The 23,821-nt window shown below is 36.3% G+C and overlaps 1 protein-coding gene and 1 pseudogene across 1 annotated transcript in view; one reads left to right on the forward strand and one right to left on the reverse strand.

Annotated features, from left to right (window-relative positions):
* The window catches only part of NAALADL2 (N-acetylated alpha-linked acidic dipeptidase like 2), a 971,471-nt gene that overhangs the window by 749,115 nt on the left and 198,535 nt on the right, over positions 1-23,821 (reverse strand). The window lies entirely within an intron of this gene.
* LOC112618364 lies at positions 8,837-9,490 on the forward strand (annotated as a pseudogene).

Consider the following 23,821-nt stretch of genomic DNA (forward strand, 5'->3'; position numbering starts at 1 on the left):
ATGGAAGATACCAAGTGCATACTTTTTCAAAGGTATTCTGATTGCAAATTTTCTGCGTCCCAGATGGTTATTCATTGAGTTAAAATATAACTAGACCAATGTTTACAAACGAAGAAATTATAAATCTTATCTCCAGGACTATTTTCTTCATAAGTTTTCATTTTCATTTTCACTACCAGAGTTTGCTGTCTTTGATGCTAAATTTTTCACTTTATTACCAAGTGAACTTGACAGCAAGAACTAAGTTAAACTCTGAGCTCATCTTCAGTCACAGAGAACCCCAAGAGACATCCTCCCAAGTTTGGGAGAGATAACACTGAATGGAAGAATCTCCTTGTCTCTCAGAACGTTCACAAATGCCTTTCTTTTGATGTGGTCTATCACTACATTCAATGTTTTGTTTTGTTTTTATTTCTCTTGAGTCTTTGAATATTATTCATATACTTTAGAAAGTTCTGAAATTTCTTCTCTCATATTACCCTTTATTTCTATAATTTTTAAATTATTTCCAATGATGTCCAAATATAACTTTTAAAAATCATCCATTGCTGTGAGGAGTAAGAAGTGTAAAAACACATTTTTATTCTATTGTTTTACAAGCTCAACTTTCATTTTACATTCAGGGGTACATGGTTTGTCACATAGGTATATTGCATGATGCTAAGGTTTTCAGGTTCGAAAGATCCCATCACCCAGGTAGTGAACACAGTACCCAAAAGGTAGTTTTTCAGCCTTTGCCCCACCTCCCTTTCCCCCCGCTATAGTAGTTCCTAGTGTCCATCATTTCCATCTTTATGTCCAGGAGTACCCAATGTTTAGCTCCCACTTATAAATGAGGACATGTGGTATATGGTTTTCTATTCCTATGTTAATTCACTTAGGATTATGACCTCCAGCTTAATTCATGTTGTTTCAAATACTTCATTTCATTATTTTTTTAGCTGCATTGTATTTCATGGTGTATATATACCACATTTTCTTTATCCTATCTACCATTGATAGACACATGGGTGGATTCCATGTCCTTGCTATTTTGAATGGTGCTGTGATGAACATATGAGTTGCTGTGTCTTTTTGGTATAATAATGTACTTTCCTTTGGATATATACCTAGTAGGGATTGCTGGGTCAAATGGTAGTTCTGTTTTTAGTTCTATGAGACATCTCCAGAATGCTTTCCACTGTAACTAAACTAATTTACATTCCCACCAACAGTGCATAAGCATTCCTTTTTCTCTGCAGTCCTGCAGCATCTGTTATTTTTTGTCTTTTTAATAATAACCATTCTGACTAATGTGAGATGGTATCTTATTGTGGTTTTATTTTACATTTCTCTGATAATCAGTGATGTTGAGCATTTTTTTCATATGTTTGTAGGCCTCTGGTATGTCTTGTTTTGAGGAGTGTCTGTGTCCTTTGCCAACATTTTAATGTCTATTTTTTGTTAAGTTTGCTTGTTAAGTTTCTTATGAAATCTACATATTACTCCTGTGTTGGATGCATAGTTTGCAAATATATTCTCCCATTCTGTAGGCTGTCTGATTACTCTGCTAATAGCTTCTTTTGCTGTGCCAAAGCTCTTCAGTTTAATTAGGTCCCACTAGTCAATTTTTGTTTTTGTTGAAATTGCTTTTGAGAACCTAGTCATAAATTCTTTTCCAAGGCCCATGTCCAGAATGGTGTTTCCTATGTTTTCTTCTAGGATTTTTATAGTTTGAGGTCTTATATTTAACTATTTAAGCGATCCATTTTACAAGGTAAGAAAACTCAACATATCTCTATCTTGATCAAAAATAGGAATCCACAACCTTCTTTTAGCAAACTGAGGATTTAGTATTGAGTGCTTAGGCAATTTAAAAATCAAAAGGGAAATAATTAGATAGGCCTTGACATTTACAAAGATTTACAGGATCCCTCCAAATTTCCTTTTAATTTATTGATTCTTGGTTAAATGACAACATGGGTACCAGGAAAGCTGTTGTCTCTGTTGTGGGCAAATACTAGATTGCCTACATGTGTGTTCACAAGAGACATCTCATTTGTTTTTGGATGATTGCAGCCAGATACTGAAAAGCCTGACAAGGTCTTGGATAGGGGCAAGCATTAAGGATAATCCAGAGTGAATATTCTTCCTTCCTGTCAGATTAAACTCTAAATGCAAGAGTTTGTTTTTTGAACAAGAATTTATTAACAATATCTTCAGGAAAAGCACCCAAACTAACCAAGAAACAATCCCATCTCACCATAAGTCATTCAGGGTAAAAGGGCAGTCATATAACAGCCACAAGGGTTTTCCCTCTTTTACAGTTATAAGCACTTTTGGTTGTTTCTGCTGCTGAAAAAGCAGGTACTGAGCATCTACTTTGTTGCAGTCTCAGTGCAAGGTGCTGGATAGAGCACTGAAGAGACAGTCCCTGCCCTCATGGAACTTCCAGTTTGGTATACAATTTATTTAAGCAACTACATACAGCTTTACATGATAGTGTTACGGAGGTCCAGCAGCACTCGAGAAAGCTGCCCAACCCAGGCTTGGAGGGTTAGGAAAGGCTCCTCAGAGAAGGTGACAGGTAATCTAACTATTTCTGTCCTCATAGTGAGTGCAATGTCATTTTCTGTTTGTGGTTACTATAATTTGTGTCTTTCCCTGAAATGTGGATATCCTCTCATCAACCTCTCCTTTCACACACCTAGTCCTGGACAGTGGTGGAATAGTCATCCTGTTTCAGTGATTGCAGGGTGGCTACATTTCAGGATTTCCACTTGTTCTCTGAAGTGCAGTGAATACAGACACTGAAGGGGCTAACTGGTTGAATCTCAACGTGCATTCTGTTACACTGGTCCCTGTTATATATCCTTTCACTTGTACCTGGAGCTTGATAGCAATAAGAATAGAGCAAATACCATTATGTGAGAGGGTCTCTGACCTTCTTAATTCAATTCTCTATTTCTCTCTTGCTCACAGTTATGTGGAAACTTACATACCTAAATTCAAAATCAGCTTTCAATTCACTCTACATTATTGATAAAAGGGCTAGGTTTTTCTCTGGTTCAGTGAACACGGTTTATAACGGTGCAGTTTCCTGAATGTGCTTTTAAAGCTCATAGTGACTTCTGACTCTCTGTCTTTTTTTTTTTCTCGATGACCTTTGACAAGGATTGCAGCCAGCTGCAATGGAAGAGCTTACCAGATGTTGAAAACGGTATTCTGACATCTGCTCTAACATTCCTTGTTTCAAACATAAACATGTGTCTAAAATGACTTGAATTACACAGGCTTGGTTCTCTTCACTGGTGACAGGGATGGGACTGCTAGGAAATCATCCATTTAAACTGGGATCACTGTACCTTGTATGTCTTTTGACATGGTTTAACAAGATCATTAATTCTGGTTATAACTATCTAATAAAGACTATCCCCTTGCAAACTCTATGTAGAATCAGCTCACTTTGTTTTTTACTCTGAAAGAATCTAATAACAGGCATTAACAGTTTTAGAGCAAGGTTACAAAGCTCTGCAGCATACTAAAATAAGTATCATTTGTTTTCCCAGTGATTTATAGTAAGACTTCAGCAAGGGAGTCTTGATAACAATAGAAACACTAGGTTGTTAAGCATCTCTTACCTGTGGGTCCATCACGCAGCACAGTGCCCAGCTAAGTAAATTACATAAAGTCTCAATAGTAATGTCCCGTCCAGGATTCAAACTCAGCTCTGACGTCAAAGGCAATTGAATTTCCAGGTCTCCTAGCTGCTTTCATAGTGACTCTTCCTTCTTTTTAAATGTTGGTTAGAAGATTTAAAATTTTCTTCTCATATTTTACTCTGATATATTATTGATATATTTAATTGTTGAAAATGAATTTTTAAATCAATAAGTGATTAGATGAAGTACTTTTCAAACTATGTATTATTAAATCATATTATCTTAAGGTAACAAAAAAAGCTTCCTTCTACTTAAAGCCAAGCCGATTTAGTTGGAGTTTTGATTAAAACCAAGCCAATTTTGTTGGAGTTTTACCAGCAGCTCCACCAGGAAGGATTTCTATGCAGAGAGTTTTCATTGGCCCCTCCAGATCAGCTCCACCCTTCTTCAGGCTGCTTTGTTCCCAGAGAAGCTAATAAGTATGAGCTAATTAGATCACTTGAGCTAATAAGATCACTTCCTCTCTGGCTGCTAGTTGGATTTGGCCAATGAAGGGGGGCAAGAGTTGGAGATAACTGGTCAGGAGGAGAGTGAGGTCAGAGTGTGTGTACCCAAGCTTCCTCCCTGATAAGTCACAGCAAGTTGACCCTGTCCCTTACTCAAGGCCACAGCTACTCCAGCAATGTCTTCTACCTCTCTCCTTTCAGACTGTTGCATCTGCCACTTCCCCTTTAGGAAGAGGGCAGTCAAGGCTCCCTGGTTGCTAGCCCTGAGGCACTTTGCCTAAACTTGCCTACATCTTTACTCCACTTGAGTATACGATCTGTTTCCTGACTGATACAATCCCAAATAAGTAACATATCCTGGACTTGGACCTTAGAGAAATGAGCATCATCACTTGATTTCTTAAGAAACTACATTGTTTGAACCTGTTGTCTTGGTGGTTTTGTTGTTGTTTTTTTCTTCTTTTCCCCAAGATTCAACTATTTTCTTCATGGCAAATCTCTATCCTAACCCAAACAATATCACCATCTTCACAATACAACTTCATAAACTGATTTGCTTTTGATTCCTGCCTCTAAAGAGAGCCTATGTAAGATCTAGACGACAGGTTGAAGAGACCTGGAATAAATTCCTGGGATGGACCTGGTTCCCGGGTATACAGGATTTCTGAACTTCACATTGCTTTACCCATCACGGAATTTTGACTATTAAGTGACAGCTGAATTATTGCAATGTCACAGAATAACTTAGCAGGATTTAGGATTATGAAAATATTTGTATCACTTATTAGTTAAATAGTATTTAAAAATTAAACTTCTGATTTGATAAATATGAATGTAGTTGCCTAATATAGATAACCTTAAAGTGCTATTTTAAACTACTAAAAAGCTTGAGAAACAAATCCTTCAAAAAACAGACTGGGCCGGGTTCAATGGTTCATGCCTGTCATCTCAGCACTTTAGGAGGCAGGGGCAGGAGCACTGGTTTAGCCCAAGAGTTTGAGACTAGCCTGGGGAATGTGGGGAGATCCATCTCTATAAAAAATAAAAGTGAAAAAAAAATAATGGGGGCATAATGGTACATTCCTGTGGCCTCAACCACTGGAGAGGCTAAGGCAAGAGGATTGCTTGGGCCCAGAAGGTGGAGGCTGCAGTGAGCTGTGATCACAATACTGCATTCCAGTCTGGGTGACAGAACAAGACTGTGTCTCAAAAACAGGCTGTTTATTTTTATTTTACTCTGCCTCCTAAAGTGTTGAGATTACAGGCATGAACCATTGCACCCGGCCAAGTCTATTTTTTGAAGTATTTGTTCCTCAAGCTTTTTAGCAGTTAACAATAACACTTAAAACTTATCTATATTAGGCAGCTACATTCATATTTATCAAATCAGTTGTTTAATTTTTAAATGCTTTTTAATTAATAAGTGATACAAATGTTTTCATAATCCTGCTGACTCTGTGACATTGCAATAATTCAGCTGTCACTTAAAGGTGAACAGACTGTTTACCTTTGCATTATAATTATTTTATCTCCTTTTCCTGAACTTTTACCTACTAGTTGACTTTCTCAAAACTGTATACTTATATTGTTTTCACAAACAAAAAACATAGGCAGCTCCATTTTACAAAAATATGCGTAGAAAAAATATGTTAAGTATGAAATACATTTTTATCACAAAGTTTCCAAGTAAAAAATTTCTTTATTAAATAAACCAAAGTTTCTTCAGCTCTTTCTCCACAGATATACTTACAAGTGAAATAGGAAGGGGAGTTTAATATATTGAAATTCAAGCATGGTTTCCCTGGCAGCCTATGTGCACTTTCATCTCTCTCTTGAAAAGAGAGTCTGTGAGAGCTTGCTAAATACAAGTTAGGGTTTGTTTTCTTTCCGCGTGTCTTTGGATTTTCACAAACCAAAACAGATTAAAACATATATATGATAGTTAAATAGTTCTTGCTAAATGATTGGTTAAGATTAAGTTTATAAAATCAAATGAAAATATTAGCCCCGTTATAGTTAGAGACAAATGGATCAATAGCATTTTCTTGACCTAAATAATATAAGTGCATTTATAGTTCAATGATAGTAGTAATTCCTAACCACCACTTTGGAAGAAATAGCTGGGGATTTCCAATGTCATTCACAGTTGGAAAAACAACCACACACATAGCCAAACTTCCTGCCCTACAAACAGGATGGAGAGGCACTGACAACAATCATTATTACAAGTTAAGTGGTGTCACAAGCCCAAGTTCAAATTTATCTTCCCAGCATCTAGCAAAGAACTAGCTGAGCCAACAATCTCCAAAAATAAGTTTACCGTAGAATGAGGAAAATATCAAGGCCTGTGACCTTGAGTTTCTTTCTCTATCAATAATCCTGTCAGGATGGCAAAAGTACATTGTTTAACCAAAACAAGCTCCTGCAGTTTTCCTTCAAGATTAAGTTGCTGTCTCTATTACCTCACCCAAATAATAATGCTAAATTAGAAAAGATTCAAAGTACTAGACATTTATCCTCTCTTCATTCAACATTAACACATCATCTCCTTCCACTGTTCTAACAGTAATTACATGGGTTTTGTTCATGTTAAATAGAAGAAAATAAAGACTCCTTTCCCCCTTTTTCTTTCTTAAACTTACCAAGAAACTTCTGGGCTTCCCTTGCACCTGTGATCCAGTTTTCCTGCTACCATAATGTATGAGTTCCAGTTGTGGTTAAATACCATCTGTTTTAATCCAGTTGGAGACTTCTATATTTACCCAAGTGCATCTATATATCTACTTTAATGCAAGGCTTTCATTGGTACAACTTAGGAATGGCTAATACAGGCAAAATTACATGGGCACAAGCTCATGGGTTTACTACAATATACAATTTTGTAGTGTATAAAACTTTATATATTGTGCAAGTGAGCAGGTGAAACTAAATAACTGATTTTATTCCTTATATTTGGAAAATGAATGGAAGACAAGAGAAATAATCTAAGTTTCCTAAGACTGAGGAAAGGAATATCTAAAGTTTAGATATTTTTTATTCAAATTTGGGCACTGCTATATCCTTCTTTCCACTTACATTCTCCCTCCCCATCCATGGAACAGTCTAGAGTACTTGGTTTCTTTTGCCATCACTTAGGCAGCCCTAGCAGAAGGCTATGAAGTTGTGCATTGGAAGTGTCTGTGAATGAAGACTATAAACAGGAAAACATACAGCACATGTAACAGCAACAGATGTAATAGACATAATATTTCCGTTTAAAATTTCAGTGTAGATTTATTTTCTCTTACTTTATTTTCACTGAATAATAAAACCGGCTGATCAGAATTCTGCTTATAACATGCTTTCTTTGCTGCTTAAAATTATTATTGACTTGTGAAAGACCATTAGCTTTTTCATCTGCACATGAACTAATTCCAATTTATTTAGGTTTTTCTCATTGGTAATATTTTCTGGCATTTTAATGAGGTTGTTGCCCTGCTCTACTCTTAAATACCTCCTATTCCAATTTTTTTTAAGAAAAGAAAGATAAATGGATGACTACATTACTATGTCTTTATATAATTTCAAAAATATTATGCCTTTTTGAAGAATTTTTTTTTTTTTTTTTTTTTTTTTTTTTTTGATATGGAGTTTCGCTCTCGTTGCCCAGGCTGGAGCGCAATGGCGCGATCTCGGCTCACTGCAACCTCCACCTCCCGGGTTCAAGCCATTCTCCTGCCTCATCCTCCTGAGTAGCTGGGATTACAGGCATGTGCCATCATGGCTGGCTAATCTTGTATTTTTAGTAAAGACGGGGTTTCTCCATGTTGGTCAGGCTGGTCTTGAACTCCCGACCTCAGGTGATCCGCCCTCCTTGGCCTCCCAAAGTGCTAGGATTACAGGTGTGAGCCACTGTGCCCAGTCTGAAGAATTTCTTTATAAACTCACAATCAGCTTGTGGTCCATCCTGAGTCCCAGATCTTGTCCTACTATGTATAACTTGTAGCTAACACAGTGAAATAGCTAATATAGTATGGCTATTAGCTTCAATGCCCAGATATTAAAGATCGTTTTGAGTTATATTTGTAAAGTTACTTGTATATATATATTAACAATGTTCAATATTAATAAACACAACATACTATTCATACAATTAAGAAAAAGAATATGATGAATCTTCGTATAATCCTCATAGTGAATTTAGAAGGAGATTAATTTTAAAGAACTATCTAGACCAAAGGCATTAATTGAAAATATTTAAAACAATGCCTATCTGTCAAATGTAGCACTTGTCATTTGTGGAATATCTGACAGATTGCTCACACTCTGTAACCTTTTTTATAAGTGAAGTCTATAAAAGAGAAATCACATCACAGCATTTTGGGAACATGTGGATGAAATTCTATTTGTATTTACGAACTTTTCTTCCTTTCTTTCTCCACAGATATGTTTATAAGTGAAATAGGAAGGGGAGTTTTATATATTGAAATCCAAGTATGATTTCCCTGGCAGCCTATGAGCACTTTCATCTTTCTCTTGAAAAGAGAGTCTGTGAGAGCTTGCTAAATACAGTTGGGGTTTGTTTTCTTTCTGCGTGTCTTTGGGTTTTAACAAACCGAAACTAGCTTTTTTTCCCTCTCTTAGCAGAGACGCCCATAATTTGTGCTCTTTCATTTTGCTGCTACCCAACTCTCAGATATAGCTAACATCATGGGTTTCAGAGACATGAAAAGCCCTGCTGGCCTCCACGTGCTCAATAATTACCTGGCAGACAAGAGCTACATCGAGGGTTATGTGCCACCATAAGCAGATGTGGCAGTATTGGAAGCAGTCACTGGCCCATTGCCTGTGAACTTGTGTCTTGCCCCATGTTGGTATAGTCACATCAAGTCTCATGAAAAGAAAAGGCCAGCCTGCCAGGAGTGAAGAAACCTTTGGGCACATATGTTGAAGACACTACAGGAAGCGGAGCTACAAGTAGTAAAGATGATGATGATATTGATCTCTTTGGCTCTGATAAGGAGGATGAAAGTGAAACAGCAAAGAGGCTAATGGAAGAATGGTTTGCCCAGAATGAATCAAAGAAAGCCCAAAAATGTCCACTGTTACCATTTTCAATCGTGCTAGATGTGAAACAGTGGGATGATGTGGCAGATATGGCAAAGCTAGAGGAATGTGTTAGAAGCATTCAAGCAAATGGCTTAGTCTAGGGCTCCTCTAAACTAGTTCTGATGGCAAATGGAATTTAAATACTTCAAATCCAGTGAAGATGATAAAGTTGGAACAGATACACTGGAGGAGCAGGTCACTGCTTTTGAGGATTCTGTATAGTCCATGGATATGGCTGCTTTCCATAAGACCTAAAATTCACCTAAAATTCACCCCAGATCATTGCACTTAAAATAAAAACTTGAAAGAAAACAATAAATAAACACAGCTCAAAGTCTCCTATTGACATCTGCAAATAGCAAGAAAACAATAACTATTTACAGATAACACAATATTTCACTTCCTTTGAAAAATTCGTAGGAAAAAGAGAGGAATAAAATTTGTTTAAAGAAAAAATAAAGAAATATGTACATACAGAAACAGGTAAAATAGCTTTAAAAAGAACTGACTTCACACAAAGTGTCATTATTTTATTTAAAGGTTAATAACAATATTTCTTGGGCCAAGCATTTCCAATACACCACCAGAAGAAACCCATTATAAAGCAATGTCCCTGACAACTCCTTCTAAATTCACTATGAGGATTATACGAAGATTCATCGTATTCTTTTTCAGTTAAGACTAGCAGGTAGGAGGAAAAAGCAAAACTGAGCGATCTACTATTCACTCCTTTCTTCTTTTCACCAATGACAGGATTAGGTTTAGACAGCCCGAAGAAACAGCACAGGTCCTAATGTTAAGGATACTGCTGAAGGGTAACACTCTAGCTGCCATAGAGAAAATAGTTTAACAATCTGGGTAGACTCAGAAAGCCTTTCCTTAGACCTCACTTACTGTAATTCCACCTCTTTTCTAAAAATGAGCTTACCAGCTTTCATACAGATGTCTTGCTCCCACAGACACAGAGCGTCTGCATGAGCTTTTTCTCTTTTCAGAAGGTTCTCTCTGCCTCCCTCTACCAAGTGTTGATTAGGCATCCACCAACTTATCATTCCTCCATATTCAGCAGATTTGTCCCCTCAATTATGACATCTCATGGATGTAGGTATGTTTACTTATTGTTTCATTATACTTTGTTTTCATGATTCTTAGATGAATAACTGCCTCCCTCAGTAGAATGGAGACTTACTCATTGCCTGTACTGAGTTACTAATATATTCATAGAACTGAGCCCAGGGCCTAGCTGAGGGTGAATAACCAATAAATATTTGACACATGAATAAATTAAATGACTTAATCAGTAGATAGATGAATATTTAATCAACCAAAAGGTACTAGAATTGATTGACACCTATGGGTGATGGTTCATCTCTGGATTTAGAAAACTCTAGGTTTCCACATTTTGCCTAATGAAGTTTTTCCCTTTCCTTCAAACTAACGATGGTTAGATAATGTTTACTCAACAGTAACCAAACCATTCAGTTGAGAAGCATTTTTCTCATAGTAGAATTTTACCAAATTGCCATTGAAAAAGAAACCATTGTTCTATTTAAATCAAATATGTCTAGAGTGCTAACACTATTAGTAATCTGTTCTCAGAGAACTTAATTAATTGGACGCATTTAATTATGGCACATAGAGTAATTTCAGTATGGGTTTGGAATGTACTCTACAAACACTATTGACTATCTCTGACAAGAAAGCCTGAATGCCAGACACGATGGCCCAGGGGTTAGAGGATTCTCAAACAATGTAGTAGCCACAGCTACGAATTCAGTGTGGGATAACTCAGTATCTCAATTAACTACGGAAAGTCCCCTTTAAGGTGAAGTCATTGATCACTTGGATTTTAACAGCCAACGATCTGGATTCCTTTTCCCGTATTGAGTATAAGCGGGAATCTTAGTGACCTTGACATCTGAATGCATGGAGTCATGGATTTGTTACACAGCCACCTAAGGCTCTCACTGCCTGAATCCAGCTGACAGCCTAATTAAACAGCAAGAGTTCCTGGAGGGGAATGTTAATGAGTCTACTTGGCAGCCAACAGTCTGTTCCCCAGATGGTGCAGGGGTTATAAATTGTCAATAGGGTAAGAGTAGTGAAGGAAGTTGAGGAAAATACAGAAAGACTCCTACATCACTGTAACTTTCTAAGATGCTAGGTCCATGATGAAGATATTTGGAGATATGGCAACCGGGGTGAGGGTAGAAAAGTAGTAGCACATCTATTTATCTTGAACTCTAAGAATACATCAAGAATTGCTTTGGCTTTTCAAATGGACACCACCCTGTGGTGTCTGGGTAAACTGAATGGTTATTTCAGGCACATTTGTCAGGTTGATAGTGACTGAAAAGAATGATAACATGATTAAAGCCCTACCATGTTTGTAGTTGGTATTTATTATTTTTCTGTCTATTTTTTCTCTTATAAATAGAATCTAGAGTATGAGAGCTCTCTGCTAATTCAGTTATTATCGAATGAGTAACATCTTGACAAGAAACAGTCTCCTGTGACCTTCAAGTCGTGTGCTCCCTATACAAAGTAGTCAGTGTGAAACAACTTACATGATCTACAATTAGAAATGAAAATGCCTCTTTTGCTTTCATTAGGCTTCCTCCTTAAATGTTCAGTTGGTTCTTAATTAAGCTTTGGAGCCAAATGGATATGGGAAAGCCACAGTCACGTTTTACCTTCACTGTACTTCAGAACTCAATCCCAAGTACCATTTGTGGCAACCAGACCCTAGAGTGACTCCCAAGAATTTTCACCTCCTAAAGTCCACACCTTTGTAAATCCCTTCTCCACGAGTGTAATTAGCTTCTAAATAACAGAATATGACAAAGGATGTTGCTCCCATGGTTAGATTATGTTATGTAAACCTCAGTCTTAGCTGACTGGATTGAGAGACTCCTCTGCTGACCTTGAAGAAGAAAGTTGCTATGATACTGACTGCCAGGGGAGAGGTTATGGAACAGGGGACTACCTGTGACCTCTAGGAGCTGAGAGGCTCAGTTCTATGACCAAAAGAAACTGAATTCTGCCAATAACCACCTCCACAGGTCTGTGAGCTCTAGAGAGAAATGCGACCTGGCCAAACTTGAATGCTGTCTTTTGAAACCCTGGGTTTCAGGACAGGAGATCTCTCAAAGCTATGCCTTGACTCCTGACCCACGGAAACTGGCATAATAAATGGGTATTGTTTAACCCACTAAGTTTATGTTTATTTGTTATGCAGCAATAGAAAACTAGTACGTCATGGAAGAATTACCCATATTTGGCTGTAAGTGTAAATGAAAAGAATCTTCAAGTCTTAAGGTTGGATGGGACCATATGCATCATCTATGAAAATTTCCCATCCTCAATCTACAGGACCCAGTAAATTGTTATGCCATTTCTTATTGAGCAGAAAGAGGAGTTTACATCACTAGTTCTTAAGAAATACTTTTATACTGACGCAATATCTGTCTTCCTCACTAATGCTAGCTTTATTAACCCATACTAAGTATATTTTCTTCTTCAAATATGTGTGCAGCTCTTTTGCCTCTACTAAACTTTCTTCTTCTCTAAGTAAAACAACCCTGTTTTTTTTAGCTCTTCAATACATGACATATTCTCAACACAACTCACATTCTGCTGACATGGTTTTGAAGCTACATTAACTCTTAGTTCACTCAGAACTGAAGATAACACTCTCAATTAGATGTGGTCATAATAAAACATAATGGCAATATTAATTCATTTCACCTAAGTTGATATTATTTCTATAACCATAGTCTGTTACATCTAAAAAAAAAAAAAACTTTACCTTTATAGTATGGTAATTCCTCACTTAACATCATCAATAGGGTTTCAGAAACTGTGACTTTAAGCAAAACGTTTAATGAAACTAGTTTTCCCATGAATGAATTGATAAAAACAATAGCCCCACAGTATATTTCTGGTCAGAAAACATCATCAAACTTCGAAATGAAGACCCAAAATACTTCTAATATTAAACATTAAAATAAATGTGAACATTAAATGTATTTTTAAACATGGCAAAACATCGTCTCTACTAAAAATACAAAAATTAGCTAGGCATGGCGGTGCGCACAGTGTGTATCTGTGCTGTATATGCTACCCACCTCTTACTCATCAATATCATCTGTTCTGATACTAAAACATCAAGATCTTCATGGCTTGATGAGCCAGGATTACCTGAAGCAGATAATCAGGTGATCCTGGCTGATCCTAGGAAAAAAACAATACCCATTTATTATGTCAGTATCCCAGCTACTCAGGAGGTTGAGCAGGAGAATTGTTTGAACCCAGGAGACGGAGGTTGCAGTGAGCCGAGATCGCGCCATTGCACTCCAGCCTAGGCAACAAGAGTGAAACTCCATGTCATAAATATAAATAAATAAATAAAATAAAATAAATAAAGATTATTAAATCAAGTAAGACAATTATTTACCCAATTAGTCCAGCTCAGTATCACGGGTTGCCAGAGACTATCCTCGCAGTTGGGTCACAAGGTGGAAACCACCACTGGACAGGATGCCACTTCATTCCAGGGCGCATTCACACACACACCCATGCTCACTTAGACTGGGACCATGTATACACACCAATTACCCTAACATGCACATCTTTGGAATTTGGGAGGTAATCAGAGTCCCTGGAGAAAACCCATGCAGACATGGAAAAAAATATGCAAACTCCACACAGAGAGTGGCCCCAGCTAGGAATTATTTATTTATTTTTGTCATCAGCATTATAACAAAATAATATTGAACAAAACAACATTTGAGGACTTGTATTTAATTGCGGGCCATATTACAGATTAATCAACACCCTTTCTCAACCACTTTCTCTCTTGTCTTCCTCTATTATAGAATCCAGAAAGCTTAATGCTTGATTTTTCTGGCTCTCTTGCAGCTATGGGAGGTTATGTGACAGAATTCTCGTTAATGAGGTATAGAGAGAAGTCAGCTAGGGATCAATCCCCCTTTTTTATTAAATGATAAAATCTCATCAGGAAGAAAATTCTGTTATTTCTTTCCCTCTGGAATGTGGACAAAACCCTTGGAGGTTTAACAGCTCTCTTGTGGCCATGGTGCTACAATCTCAAACAGAGAGCATACAAAGGATGGAGTCCTGACGATAGCATTGGCTAGCCAGACTACTTTACACTATGGACATCCTGGCTTAGAAAAGTTGCCTCTATTTTTTAGGCCTCTATACCCAGGTTTTCTGTTACAAAAACCCTCCCTTATCTCCGATTTTACTTTCTATAGTTTCAGTTATCTACAGTCAGGTCAAATGTTATCTAAACATATACATTTCAAATAGCACACCATTCTGAAAAGCACGATGAAATTTTTATGTGTCCCACTCCACCTTACCCAGGGTGTGAATAATCCCTTAGTCTAGTGTATCCATGCTGTATATGCTACCCACCTCTTAGTCATCAATATCATCTGTTCCTATACTAAAACATCAAGATCTTCATGGCTTGATGAGCCAGGATTACCTGAAGCAGATAATCAGGTGATCCTGGCTGATCCTAGGATAAAAACAGTATCTGTAGGGTTGAGAACTATTCAAGGTTTAAGGCATCCACTGGGGGAGGGCCCTTGGGATGTATCCCCACGGATAAAGGGAGACTACTGTATTTTCAGCTGAATACAACCCTAACTTATACTGTTATTTTTCTAATAGAGAAAAAAAAGCTTAAGAAACTAAGTGATTTGTCTAAAGCAACATATCTAGTAAAAGAATAAAAAAACTCCCTATGCATATCTTCTTTTGAGAAATGTCTGTTCATATCCTTTGCCCACTTTTTGATGGGGCTGTTTGTTTTTTTCTTGTAAATTTGTTTGAGTTCTTTGTAGGTTCTGGATATTAGCCCTTTGTCAGATGAGTAGATTGCAAAAATTTTCTCCCATTCTGTAGGTTGCCTGTTCACTCTGATGGTAGTTTATTTTGCTGTGCAGAAGCTCTGTAGTTTAATTAGATCCCATTTGTCAATTTTGGCTTTTGTTGCCGTTGCTTTTGGTGTTTTAGACATGAAGTCTTTGCCCATGCCTGTGTCCTGAATGGTATTACCTAGGTTTTCTTCTAGGGTTTTTATGGTATTAGGTCTAACCAACAGACACATGAAAAAATGCTCATCATCACTGGCCATCAGAGAAAGGCAAGTCAAAACCACAATGAGATACCATCTCATACCAGTTAGAATGGCAATCATTAAAAAGTCAGGAAACAACAGGTGCTCGAGAGGATGTGGAGAAATAGGAACACTTTTACACTGTTGGTGGGATTGTAAACTAGTTCAACCATTATGGAAAACAGTGTGGCGATTCCTCAAGGATCTAGAACTAGATGTACCATATGACCCAGCCATCCCATTACTGGGGATATACCCAAAGGATTATAAATCATGCTGCTATAAAGACACATGCACACGTATGTTTATTGCGGCACTATTCACAATAGCAAAGAATTGGAATCAACCCAAATGTCCATCGGTGACAGACTGGATTAAGAAAATGTGGCACATATACACCATGGAATACTATGCAGCCATAAAAAAGGATGAGTTTGTGTCCTTTGTAGGGACATGGATGTAGCTGGAAACCATCATTCTTAGCAAACTATCACAAGAACAGAAAACCAAACACCGCATGTTCTCACTCATAGGTGGGAACTGAACAATGAGATCACTTGGACTCGGGAAGGGGAACATCACACACTGGGGCCTATCATGGGGAGGGGGGAGGCGGGAGGGATTGCATTGGGAGTTATACCTGATGTAAATGACGAGTTGATGGGTGCTGACGAGTTGATGGGTGCAGCACACCAACATAGCACAAGTATAGATATGTAACAAACCTGTGCGTTGTGCACATGTACCCTAGAACTTAAAGTATAATAATAATAATAAATTAAAAAAAAAAACTCCCTATGCAGCTTTCAGGCCACCATATGGTTGTGTGATTTCACCTAATGCAGCCACTCCCAGTGTGTATCATGAATGCTCCATTTCAAATATATTAAAAAGAGAACCTTAATGTTGCAGTTGCCAAAGAAGTGATTAAGAAATCCATGCTCTGAAACCTAAAAGTGTCCACATATTAAAGTAAAACAATACTTAGCTGTAAATATATTTTAAGATATTCATTGAAAAACTCAATTCTGATCATAAAATTCAATCCTATAAATAAACCAAATGATATATAAATGGTTCCTGAGAAATGCTACTTCAAGTCTAACCAGAACAATCATCTCCTTTCCTCTTTCCATTAAATTGCTTACTTTGACTTCACCATAAAAAAAAAAAATGGTTTTAGAAATTAAATCTCTACTTTCAATGATGGCTTCAAATGAACAAACAATTTCAAGTTGCCACAGCAAGCACACTGGAAACATATTATCTCACTGTCATCACAAAACAAGAAAAAAAAGGCTTTGGGGGCCTTTCTCAACATTTTTGAAAATGCAGTAGAAAAAAATAACAATTTTTGCTTTTTTCTACATAGCCATTTTCTCCCTAGCCATTTTCTCCCTTTCTTCCTTTCCACAATGGGTATAAACTTGCCAATTTGATTTTAACCCTAAAAGACATTTTCCTGGCAGATAATCCCTAGTTTGAACAAAAATCGTTTACCTGACACTCTTTGTCATTTTAGGGGAAAAAACCCACACACAATGTATAGATGAAGTGAAATAAAAAATGTAGCTTTCAATTATTTTTTATTTCCAACTTATCAAAAAGCTACAGAAATTAAAGTACAAATCCCACTACCAAAGACATAGTAAAAGGTTGGAAGAATATTCTAAAGGTCACATTATCTTAATGAAGTGCCACTTCCTGACAACATGGCTATGAAATTGGAGTAATATACTCCATTTAGTGGGAAATGCTCTGTGAAATCCATGCCCTCTGCACTCTAAACAAAGACATTGGCAATTTTCTTAAAAGGTCACACACAAATGTGTTATTTAAAACTAGGCATTTGCCAGTTGTGAATATATGAAAGGTGAATATCAGATGCAGGAATTCAGATAGTTGTTTTTAATAAAATGCCAGAGTTTTTCACATATGTTTTAATAATATAAAATTGTGTCAGCTAATTTTATTCTTTGATCTGTATCAGTTTATCAAAATACTAAAGGAAAAATTAATCTGATGAGTGTAGTAAAATTTCATCTAAAACCATCTGACTCACTAAAACTTGAGAATGAGTTTGGGTACATTCACAAAGCTTGTGCTGCACTTGTCTTATTTTATCATTTTATTGGGTAAGTTGTAATGTTTCTATGTATGTTACAACTAACTTTTAAAATCCATAGTATTATTGGAAAGTGATTTCTCAATATCAGAAAATCCCCTAGTGTAATATCTGTCATTTACGTGTACTATAGATAAATGCTTGAAGAATAAAATTATTACAGACCTGTCAACCAGAGAAGAAATTTAAAAATTTGTACATATCAAAGTCCATGATTAAAAAAACACATTGTCACTCTGCTATGGGAAATACATGTATTTTGTCATTTTTCACAAAGTTCATTTAGCCAGAAAGATCAAATAATAACAATTCAATGCGAATGTTAACTTTAGGGGGACTCCAAAACAATTGTTATCCCTCCAGTTATATGACAATGACAGAATGTTTGTATCTCTCTAAAATTCAAATGTTGAAATTCAAACCCCCAATGTAATGATGGTATTAGAACGCGGGGGCCTATGGGACATGATTGGATCATGAGAGTGGAGCCCTTGCGAATGGGATTAGTGCTCTTATAAAAGAGACTCTGTAGCATTCCCTCACCCCTTCTACCATATGAGGACACAGTAAGAAGATGGCCATCTCTGAAACAGGAATCAGGCCCTCGCCAGACACCGAATCTTCCGGCACTTTGATCTTGGATTTCTCAGCCTTCAGAACTGCGAAACATAAATTTCTGTTGTTTATGTGATACCCCTCTATGGTATTGTGTCATAGTAGCCTGAACAGACTATGGCGGACTTCTAGGCTGGTGGCTTTCACTATGTTTGTGGGGATGATGGTTTTCAGAGATATCACAGAGCTGGGAAGAAGATGATGGAAACAGCACATTAAAATGCTACAAAGCCGGCTGTTTTTCTTGAAATGCAGCTGTTTTTCTTGAATATATGCTCCTTGGATTGTTGCTAGCCTTTGTATATGCTGAATTCCTAAAAAGATGAATTTGACAGTTTTTGCCAGTACGCTTACTGCTGTTGCAGAGAAACAGATTGTTGGAAGTCCTTATTTCATTATCCTCTGAGAAACTTCTCTTTTCTGAGAAGGAATCCAAAACCAGTTCTCTCATGGAGAGGGCTTTGATGAAATGACTGCCACTTGTGCTTCGATAAACCAGACATTCATATTATTTGTCTGAGACCTCCACTCGGAAATATGGGCAACAATATTTTCATAAAAATGAAAAAAAAAGTATGAAAAGCTAAACTAAGGTAAACAAATAGAACTGGTTCCTGAGGAAGCAAAGGTAATAAATCCCTGATAGTCAAATGGCTGCCCAAAGACCAATAGCATTGCATCACTAGGATCTTACTAAAAGTTTAGAATCTCAAGCCCCATCCAAAGCCCACTAATTCAGAATCTGCATTTAAACAAATATCCAAGAAGACACACGCACAGAAAATTTGATGAAGCACTGACCTAGAAAATAGAAGATAACTTTTAAAAATCAACTTAGGGATAATTACCTTAGAAATGATATTGTAATTTTCTACTTCCCCAAAATGCAGACTTGTAAAAATGAATCAAGCAGAAAGGAAGTATTGAATCTTGAAAACTAAAAACTATTATTTCCAAAATTGAAAAAAAAAACATAAAGTCTAGACATATTAATGGTTGGAGGTTCTTCTTGAGTGTCTCATATCTCTGAATATCTTATGAAGCTAGTCACTTACCTTTTGTTTCAGACTCTCTTTCCAAGAATATTTGAATAGTAAAAAGCCTTGGAAAATAGTGATAATGTCCCTCCACAATGAAGGGAAGGTTTGCTTAAAGCCTTAGAAGATAGACATAGTGTTTATCTCTGGAGTAGAAGGAAAGCATGCTTCCTATCCATCTTAATATTTTAGTTCTCTAAGCTTGGGATTTCTTGGTTGTAATTCTTGAGCAAGTATCTGGGCTCATCCTTGCCACCCTGTGTGACTCAGCGGCAACAGAATTGACCTAATAATTTGATTATCATATCGCCTGCTATATTGTGAGTAATAAATCATTTTTCTCTGATGCAAGAGTCTCGTGTCTCCTTCCAGTATTTATGAAACTATGGGAGGCTAACTTGTTACCCTGAAAGTAAATTAAAATCTCAAACCTTTCACAGATTTTGAAAATAATAAAATAGACAGTAGTAAATACCAAACTTGTAACTTAGAGGATAAATAATCAAGGAAATCTCCCCATATTTTGAGAAAAGATAACAGAAAAATTATAAGCACAATTTAAATGACCTGGGGATCCCAGAGATAGAACAGAAACACTGTACAAGGAAATAACAAAGATAAGGGAGGAGAAGAGAAAATGAACTAATAGAAATTTTCTTGAAAGGGACATTCATGTCTTCAGATGGAGTGTTCACGGAGAGTGTGATGCAGTAAGAAAGTTAGACTTAAACTTACTTATACCACTGTGAAGTTTCAGAAGTTCAAGGAGAAAGAGAAAATCCCAAAGGCCTTTATGAAAAAACAGATTTTCCACAAAATACCAATAATCCAACAACCATTAGATTTCTTATCAACACAGGCAAAATTTTATGTTAGAAAACAATGTCTTCAGGGTTGGAATGGGATGGTGGAAACAAAATATAAACTGATAAATACATATAAACATCTAAAATATCATCCTATTATGTGTAAAGGGATAATCAAATAATTTTCAGAGATGAAAAGAATCAGACATTGTAACCCTTCACTCTCTGTGACTAGAATTAATCAAGGAGAGACTCCACCAAAATGAAAATGTAATTAAGAGATTAATATGGTTAAGAAGCAATAACAGCTGAGTAAGACTCAGAAGTGAAAGATACTAGAAAGAAATTGAAACCGATCTGTAAGACTTTGATACTTTTAAGATTCTCTTGCCAGCACATTTTCTATGGATCCAAACAACCTATGTGGCCCCACAACAAATAATAATTATATAAATGTAGTATTACAGTTTGATCATTAGTTTTCAATGGTTGAACACTAGGCTTATCACTCTCACCTATAAAATATATCTAAACTGACAGGAGATTATATGGATGACCATGAATGTTTTAATTCTTTTATGTGGCAGCTCAAAACTTTTATGATTAATAGTTTACCAGGAAGATAACAGTTACAGAGTCTCCTTGCAATATACGAGACAGATAATGAGATGGACAGATAATAAATGTATTTATGGTCTAAATATTTCAACAAATATAATGCGACAACAGAAGCAACACAAATATCAAAATAGCAAGATGATCTCAGACTGGAGATGAGAGAGAGAAATGATCCCAATCATTCTTCTCATTTCTAACATTTGAGTCCAGTTCAAGATCTGATACTAGTCCAAAAATAGAAAAAATCCCTTTCTGGAGCAGCTATAAAAATATAGTGTATTATTTTTTTTTCAAAATTAACATACAAAATCCACTGTTTCCACACACTAACAACAAACTATACAAAACAGAAATTAAGAGATAATGCCATTTACAATAGCATCAAAAAGAATAAGATATTTAGGAATAATTTTAATCAAACAGGTGTGATGAAAACTATAAAACATTGATGAAAGAAATTGAAGAAGACATAAATAAATGAAAAGATATCCTATGCTCATGGATTGGAAGATTTAACATTTTCAAATATTTGTATTAAGTAAAGCAATTTATAGATTCAAAGTAATCACTATCAAAACTACAATGGCATTTATGATAAAACAGAAGAAACAATGCTAATATTCATATAGAATTACTAAAAACTCAATAGCTAAAGCAATCTTGAGCAAGTAGAGCAAATCTAGAGGCAGTAACACTTCCTGATTTCAAATTTAATTACACAGCTCTAGTAATTGAAACAGCATGTTACTGACATTAATTCAGACACATAGACTAATAGAAGAGAAATGAGAGCCCAGAAATAAACCCATGCATTTATGGCCAACTAATGTGACAAGAGCATCAAAAATACACAATGTGGAAATGTGTATAGCCTCCTCAATAAATGGTGTTGGGAAAACAGATATCCACGTGCAAAAAAATAAATTTGGATCCTTAATCTACTTAAAATAGATTAAAGACCTAAACCGGTCCAGGTGCTGTGGCTCACGCCTGTAACCCCAGAACTTTGGGAGACTGAGGAGGGCAGATCACAAGGTCAGGAGTTCGAGATGAGCCTGACAAACATGGTAAAACCCCATCTCTACTAAAAATACAGAATTTGGCCAGGCATCATGTTGCGTGCCTGTAAACCCAGCTACTCACAAGGCTGAGGCAGGAGAATCACTTAAACCTGGGAGGCAGAGGTTGCAGTGAGCCCAGACTTTGCCACTGAACTCCAACCTGGGTGACAGAGCAAGACTTAATATCCAAAACATGCAAAGAAATAATATAGCTCAATAGTAAAAAAAATCAAATCATCATATTTTAAAAATTGGCAAAGGACTTTGTGTTAGTCTGGTTTGGATTGCTATGGAGGAATATCTGAGGCTGGGTAATTTACAAAGAATAAAGAAGTTGTATCGGGCTCCTGATTCTGATGGTTGGAAAGTTCATTATTGAGGATCTGCAACTGATGAGAGCCTCAGGCTGCTTCCACTCATGGCACAAGGCAAAGGGATAGCCAGTGTGTGCAGAGATCACATGGAGAGAGAGCAAGCAAGAGGTGGGGAGGTGCCAGGCTCTTTTTAATAATTGGCTCTCATGGGTCAGAATTAATAGAGTGAACACTCACTAACTCCCTAGGCAGGGCATTAATTTATGAGGTATTCACCTACATGATTAAAACAACTCCCTTTACTTCCCATCTCCAATATTGGGTATCACATTTCAACATGAGGTTTGGAGGGGCAAATATCCGAACTATAGCAGAACTGAATAGATGTTTTTCAAAAGAAGACATACAAGTGATCAATAGATATAGGAAAATATGGTCAATACCACTAATAATCAGAGAAATTCATATCAAAATCTAAGTGAGATATCACTTCACATCTGTTAGAATGGCAATTATCAAAAAGTCAGAAGATAAGAAGTGATGATGAGGATGTGGAGGAAAGGAAACACTTATTCATTGTTGAGGGGAATATAAATTGGTACAGGCACTATGGAAAAGAGTATGTAAAAAGTTAAAAATAGAAGTATCATGTGATCCAACAAACCCAATTCTGTGTATATATTAAAGTGAAATAAAATCAGTATCTCAAAGAAACATCTGCTCTTCACTTTCACATTTATTGTACCATTATTCACAGTAGCTGAAATATGGAAACAACCTCAATGTTCATTGATGAGCAACTGGATAAAGAAAATGGGGTGTATATACAGTATTCCATAAAAACAGGTTATATATATATATATATACACGCATACACACAGTATATATGTGTGTGTATATATATACAGTAACATATTATTTGGCTTCAAAACAGAAGGAAATTCTGCCATTTGTGATAACATAAATGAACCTGGAGGACATCATATTAAGTGAAGTACAAAGAAAGGCAACTACCATATGATCGCACATATGTGGAATCTAAAAAATGTCTAAATCTGAAGCAAAGAATAAAATGCTGGCTGCCCTGAGTTAGGAGTTGGGAGAAATGAAGAAATATTGGTTAAAGTGAACAAACTTACAGTTATAAATAAATTCTGAGGACCTAATGTACGGCATGTTGACTATAGTTAACAATAATGTTTTGTACACTTGAAATATAAGAGCAGGTATTTAGTGTTCCCATCATAAACACAGAAAAGGTAAGCCTATAAGGTGATAGATATATTAATTTGCTTGATCTTGGCAATCATTTCACAATATATACATACATTAAAATATGCATTGCACCTTTTGAATATGTATAATTTTTGCTTGTCAATTAGACCTCAATAAAGCTGAGATATAAAAATAAAGATACAAATATACAGGTATAGACATACACAGTGCATCCATAATTATAAATTCATATGTTCCTCTAAAGGAAAACATAGAAGGAATGAAGGGAGCATCTAGCCAAAGTTACAGTGTCATTGTATAAATGTGTTAAGGAAATGCATGGAAACCATACTTTGAAAGATGCTCTCTTTATTTTTGCAGGATGTTTGTCTGAGTGTCACCCATGAGCAAAAAATTACTAAGATCTATTAAACAAATGAAATATAACTCTAATCCTGACACTGGCTTTCAATATCTTAAGAAAATCCCAAAGACCTCATAGTTTTGTAGTTTATAACTACTTAGAAACTGTTTAAAGAAGAAAAGAGAGGGTGCCATGAGCAAAACTTCAAGTCATTCTGCAAATAGGTATTCTCAGAAATAGCAAACTTTAAACATGATTTCCTCCATCTCAGCTTGTAAAA

This window comes from Theropithecus gelada, chromosome 2 (assembly GCF_003255815.1).
Source record: "Theropithecus gelada isolate Dixy chromosome 2, Tgel_1.0, whole genome shotgun sequence".
Classification (NCBI taxonomy): Eukaryota; Metazoa; Chordata; class Mammalia; order Primates; family Cercopithecidae; genus Theropithecus; species Theropithecus gelada.